Raw genomic sequence first — 7,199 nt, 5'->3', positions numbered from 1 at the left:
GGAGAGTTTTTTGCCTATAAAAAATTTCCCATAGTACATTCCTCAGATTTCAGATTTTTTTGCATACTCAAGTTATTGTAGGATACCTTTATGCTAAGTTTCAACTTCTTATCTCATTGGGAAGTACCTATTCAATTTGATGAGTGAGTGAGTGAAACGTTTTTTTTTTCCTGGCTAAGAACAGTTTTTTGCCTATAAAAAAATTCCCATAGTACATTCCTCAGATTTCGGATTTTTTCCATACTCAAGTTATTGTAGGGTATCTTTATGCAGAGTTTCAAGTTTCTATCTCATTGGGAAGCACCTAATCAATTTGATGAGTGAGTGAGTGAAATGATTTTTTTCCTGGCTAAGAACAGTTTTTTGCCTATAAAAAATTTCCCATAGCACATTCCTCAGATTTCGGACTTTTTTCATACTCACGTCGTTATAGGGTACCTTTATGCAAAGTTTTAAGTTTCTATCTCATTGGGAAGTACCTAATCAATTTGATGAGTGAGTGAGTGAAACGATTTCTTTCCTTGCTAAGGACAGTATCTGGTCCATAAAAGATTTCCCATAGAACTTTCCTCAGATTTCGGACTTTTTCCGTACTTAGGTCGTTATATGGTACCTTTATGCAAAGTTTCACGTTTCTATCTCATTGGGAAGTACCTAATCAATTTGATGAGTGAGTGAGTGAAACGATTTTTTTTCCTGGCTAAGGACAGTTTTTTGCCCATAAAAAATTTCCCGTAGGACATTCCTAAGATTTTGGACTTTTTCCATACTCAAATTGTTATAAGGTACCTTTATGCAAAGTTTCACGTTTCTATCTAATTGGGAAGTACTTAATCAATTTGATGAGTGAGTCAGTGAGTCAGTGAGCCTGAAAACTGCTTATTTTGGGGGTCCAGTACTCGAATATGGTTGAAGGTAGGAATGTGAGATTTGGCATTTCAGTACATCTGTGGGATATCTCCTTACATTCTAAATTTCATGTTTCTACTCTTAATAGAATCGTTTTTACAAAGCCTCGAAATCGGCGATTTTACCCAAAACTCTTGTTCGTGTATAATATGCTTACGGCAGTGCAGGCCAGTTTTCATTTGCTTCGCGGAACTTGGCTGCCATGCACTGCCGTGCATGTTGATAGAGCTATTAAACTCGTCCACATACTCCAAGAGAGGACATCATTATAATTTGATCTGTAGTAGAGAAAGAGTAAAAATAACTTTAAATTGAAATAAAGTGACAAGATATATGTATTAGGAATGATCCAAAAATATTAATCAAAAGATTCCGATTTTCGCTAGTAATTAATTTCTTTGGATTAGGGAGCACACAATTTTCGAACTGACCCTAAATCGAGTTTTCGTTTTTTTTTTTTTTTTTTTTTTTTTTTTTTTTTTTTTTTTAGGGAATAAGCACATCATACTCAGTTAATTGATAGTTTGGGTTTGACTACACTATATGTAGTTCTAAAGATATAAGGCGTACGACAAAATATTTGATTGAAGTATATTGGATCTTGGATCAGGAGCCACAAAATTTTTGTATGACTCCTAAATCCATTTCCTTTTTTTTTAACACACATCATACGGAATTAAGTGATATTCGGTTTGATTACACTATATGTAGTTCTCCAAATATAATACGTAAAAGAAATGTTTTGATTTAAATATATAGAATATTTTGGATCTGCAGACACAAAATTTTTGAACGTCCCCTAAATCGAGTTTTCATACTTTTTACGAAATAAGCGTATCATATAAAGTGATAGTTTTGGTTTGGTTACACTATATTCAGTTCTCCAGATATAATGCCTACAAGAAAATTTTTGCCTCAAATATGTTAGATCTTTCGATGCAGAAATGAGATCGAGAAAGAATTACATTTGAAAGTGAATGGATCAATTAAGTGTTATATGCATTCATACTGTAATTTATTAAGCACATAATAATGGACTTAATAACACGAATTGTCAACAAGCATAATTGAAAAATACATCTTCAGGGTAATTATGGAACAATATCTAATAATTTAGCATAGAATGAACGGAATTAAATAACGAACTACTGTGTGTTTATTAGATTTCACGGTCATTCACTGGAAATTAGTTTCTATGTGACCTTCAACCGGTAGTAAATTTTATAACGTCACGTTTTCCATTATTAAAATTAGCGTTAAATTCAACTGCAGAAGATTCAGAATATAAACACCTATTGAAATTATTATGGGGCAACAATATGTAATTGTTACATACTTATTTACTTTAAACTTATGTCCATTTGTGTTTAATCTTTAAAAGAAACAGAAATATATATATATTTTTTTTAATTTTTAGCGCATACCGTTTTCGATCCGTAATTAACAATTACTTCTTTTGAGTGTATTTTAAGTTATCTGTTCTGTTTGTAATTTAAGATGGCGCCTTGGTTATCTGTAGGTAGAACTGCTTGACCAATTTTCCTTGAAGTTTGTCCGGAATGTGTAAACGTAGGGAAATATTTTTAGGTTTAGCAGCACTGTTTATTAACGAGTCTGTCCAGAAAGTTCGGTGCATGTATCTATGTTTCGAATGGATTGTTGGCTTGTCTAAAACTGCAGTTACTGCCATTTGAAGTAATCCCCGTTGATCGTAATGCACTTCTGAGACCGGTAGAATAAGTCCTGGAAATTACTGGTGCACTCGTCTTTAGCAATTGGCTTCACCTGTGTCGTAACGTTGGATGGCGAAATGTCCGAAAACTTCTGGCTCTTCAGTGTTGATTTCAATTTGAAGAACAAGAAAAGGTCCAGCGAAAAAAATCTAGGTAGTAGGATGGGTAATTGAGTGTCACAACTCCCATGTTAGCCAGGAATTGCTGCACGAGAAATGCAGTGTGTGGCCGGGCATTGTCCAGCAGAATCCAGTCGCCTTGCTTTGTGTACTGGGGGCATACCCGCTATATACGTTGCAGCAAACGATTCAGTATTTCCACGTACCAAGTGACATTTAACGTGGTGCTCTAAGGGAGAAATTCTTCATGGATGTCAGAGTTGAAGAACACCACGAGCATTGTCTTGATGCGGGATCTCTCATTTCGCACCTTCTTGCTTTTCAGAAACCCTAGACTCCGCCATTCCATACTTTGATATTTGCCTTCGGGGTCGTACCATAGGGATCAAGTCTCGTGGTCCGCAACGATAGTTATCAGGAAATTTGGATCTTGATCAGTCACGTCGATGAATTCTCCACAGGCGTCAAGTCGAATTTGAATTTGTTCCGGCGTCAAAGTGTGGGGCACGAGTCGGAAGCATACCTTGCGTTTACTCAAATCCTAGATCACTACGAGGTGGACCGTCCTTCGACCAATTTCCAGTTCCTCCGCTGTCGTACACACATCATGATCCTGAGTTAAAACTTCCTTCACTTTCTGTACGTTGTTCGTGGTGCGTGCAGTTGCAGGGCAGTCAGCTCTAGGGGCGTCATATACGGTGTCCCGTCCGTCTCGCAAACGTTTGAACCACTCATAAACACACTTCGAGCTGACAGCACGTTCTTCGTGGACTGTTGTCAGCATATTATGAGTCTCTTTCGCTAATTTTCCAAGTTTGAAACAGAACAGCATATTCATTCGCTGCTGCATTTCGGTATTCTTTTTTGGTTTCGACCGTGAGCACATCTTCACTCTACAATGTGTTGTTTACACACGATAAGTACATTAGGGCAGTGTTGCCAAAATATTGACACAGAAAGTCACTGAATGAGAGGTGAAATGACTCCAATTTTGGGTGAATAGTCGCTAAAAGAAGTTATTCGTGAAATTCGTTGTCTATAAGATTTGTTTTTAAAGTTGTAAATTTAAAATAAACAATATATTCTACTCACATCTTTGTCAACAGGGTGCAACCAATCCTTAAATTCAGGGATCATTCTGGTACTTTTGTTCATATTTTCGAGTCATAATAGTTCCGAAATAATTAACCCTACAGTACTTACGTTACGCATTTCTTTTCTTTTTTTTTTTTTAAGAAAAAGTGCAAAATAATTAAAAGATCCAAAGGACAAATATAACAAACACCCACTTTGCTTTTTATTCACACATCTATAGCTAATCTCGTTGCTATAGGTAATGGTGTATTACTTGTGTCTTAACGGAAGCTCTGCGAACTAAAGGATATCAAGTTTGTAATTGTTCTCCATTAGAGGGCAAGAGTAACAGATAATGCAGGATTAAGGGGAAGTGGGTACACTGTATTCCCAAACTCTTCATCGCTAGCGTTGACTAAAAAAAAAAAAAAAAAAAAAAAAAAAGACCATAAAAACTGTTTTGAACTAATAATGTTTCTCTACAGATGAACAGGTTGTTTGCGGCAAAAGGTCACTAAATCTGTAAGTAACTAAATCGTCATTTAATAATCACCAAAAAAAAAGTCGGCAATGGGAAAAAAGTATTTTTCTATCGCTATCGTGGAGGTCGAATCCTCCAGATTTAGAGACTTTTCCCCCAAATTGGGAACACTGCACTCGGAGCGCCGATGCTCAGGAACTTGTTCAAACATGTATTGACCTGTTTGGTGCGGGATGTGGTGCTGGCACAGTCTTACGACCAGCGGTGCCAGATATAGCACAATGATGCCTAGATATAGCATAATTTGCATGTCTTTAGCATCTAACATCTTGCTTTTAGCATCCTGCCCAAATCTAGCATAATTTCAGCAAGTTTATCAAAAACCCACAAGACCTGGAAATGAGAAAGAATTTGGTCCTGGGAAGAAAAAGAACGGTAGAAATGTATCCTCTCCCATTGCTTCATACAGTCGGTAAACCATACAGGCAGTCTTATTGATCAAAGCAAGTTTGAAACGACGGAGGTTATCCCTTTACCGATGTCTTTAGAGAAGGGGCGTGGGAGTAAAAACAGTGACTGAAAATGAGTTAGAAAACGAGTATTATTGGAGACGGTAGCTTCTTGACGTTAAAATGAAACATATAGCACACAAATGCAGGTGACTCAAAGGCCTTTCGCCACGTGTTTGACCCAATCCATCCCAGAGATGCAGTTTTTCGTAGCTCCACCCAGAGTTTTCTAATCTTTTCACTGTGTGACAATCGCCTAGAAGTAATTATTATTACATATGTAAATTATGTACAATCAACTCGATATTAAAATTTGAGTTAGCCAGAACACCATTTCTTTTTTTTCCTAAATGAACATCTTTACTTCGCGATTCAACCAGCTTCGATCGCAGGTAACGGAAGGCCAACTTTTCTGGACAATAGATCCCGTTTCTTTCTGTCCTCGTGGTCCACACACAGGCTGAGCAATTAACAGGAATTCTTCGAGAAACTGCTAAAACATCCTTTTTACATTGGAAACATTCAGAAATCCTTTAGCTTTGTAAGCATGTCATAAACTCACCCTGGAACGTTACACCGAACTTTTTTTTTTTTTTTTAAAAAGAGAACAACGAAAACCGCCACCACAACAAACCAAGTTGCGAATTTTAAAATTTTTTGAAAGAAAAGAAAGATCTTTTTGTTTATAGATAGGTACGCGCCCTAACACCGAAAGAAGCTACGGCAGTTGCAATACATTCGTCGAACATTACACACGGCCGCTCTACACACACACACACTCTAACGAATATCGACGAACTTTTTTTTTTTTTTTAAGTGATTCTTAATTAATAACTATGTGCTAGTGCATCGCCGTCGTGGTGTTTTGTGAGGGGCCTACCAGCTAACATTTCCTATTGATTAATATCGTTCAAACACTGTAGACTACATTAATAAATATTTTTCGAATTATTTTTCCTTTAAGAAAAAGTGTTATCAAAAGCAGAAGTGGTGGTGATCAAACTTGTTGATAGTGGCGGTGATCAAACTAGTTGATAGTGGCGGCGAACGAACTAGTTGATAATCGGTTGCTAAATGTCTGTCCTTCTAGCAACAATAGAAAAGGCTGCACATGTTTTGAATAGACAACATAGTGGAAAGTATCAGCCAACTCCATAGGAGAACAGAATCAAACATCTACATCCCATGGGAGCCCTAGCATATGCTCTGTGAAGAGGCAAATGAGCGACCAGCCGAGTATCCAGCCCAGGAGATGCACGCGTCGGGATCCAAAGTAAGGACTTCAACCATAGAACTGTGACGGAAGCATGGCCCAGATGGAAAGAAGCAGGAGAAGCTAAGTGCCAGTGCTACATTTTTAACAAGTTTGACGCAAAGAAGAAAGTACGTGCCTGGTAAGAAGCAGTCATAAAAAGAAATGGCGAGCAGTTGCAGTGAGAAGGTAGGAAATATAGCTATTTTATTTCTTCCCCATTATGACTCAAGGCCGGACTATTTTGGCAGATGTCATCCGTCGATTTCTTTACTTCGTTCCCCAATCGGGTCGAGACTGTTGGTGTTGTTTGATTCTCCGTTCCCACACGGAATGAACAATTAACGTGCCTTAACTTTCATCCAATAACCACAAATGCAGTTGCATGTCAGTGATCCATTTTATTTTATCGATTTATTTTATTTTATTTTATTTTATTGAAGAAATCACTTTATTGCATAAGATTTTGAGTTCTTAACTCCTCATCATAAACTAAGACTTTCTGTTACATAATTAATGAAGAAAAGGTCAGAATAAGAAGCATATTTGTAGCCTATCGAGTGCTAATATTTAGAATAATATTCATGTCTGTGGAAATGCACATTTGAGAGTTGCACTTTGAATAAAACATAAATTCAATGTTATTAGTTATTTGATGATAGGCACTTTGTAAACGGAAACTAATTGTAGTTGCGCATCTACAAAGGTTTTTGTAAAAGCAAGAGTTTCGGCCTGTCGGTAAATTAAATAATATATACAAAAGTTAGGATAATTCCTCGATAAGTATCTAATTAAGCGACCCATTGAACAGACGGACTCTGATTACTGAAGACAAAAAGTCAACTGATTCAAAATAATGTCCAATCGATATCCCAATTAATTTGTATCAATATTATATGTGTATTTTATTGCTTGTTTATATGGTAATTAACGTTGATTTTTCTTTAGTAATTTGTTTAGATAAAATTGAATAATGATTTGAATGTTTATATGTATGAATATTTAGCTATATGATATATGTGTATATATATGAATGTTAAGATCCACAAGTGCACTTCTATCCTATTGTATCTTTTCTATAATTTCACGTTTCCATTCCCATTCGCTAGCAAGTCATGACTT

At 36.5% G+C, this 7,199-nt stretch overlaps 1 pseudogene; it reads right to left on the bottom strand.

Annotated features, from left to right (window-relative positions):
* Window positions 1–3,302: 3,302 nt before the first annotated feature.
* LOC145674258 (protein GVQW3 pseudogene) lies at window positions 3,303–3,611 on the bottom strand (annotated as a pseudogene).
* Between the last annotated feature and the right edge of the window lie 3,588 nt (window positions 3,612–7,199).

This window comes from Thermobia domestica, chromosome 17 (assembly GCF_964235325.1).
Source record: "Thermobia domestica chromosome 17, izTheDome1.hap1.1, whole genome shotgun sequence".
In the NCBI taxonomy this organism is placed as follows: Eukaryota; Metazoa; Arthropoda; class Insecta; order Zygentoma; family Lepismatidae; genus Thermobia; species Thermobia domestica.
This window is presented reverse-complemented; position numbering and strand designations above follow the sequence as displayed.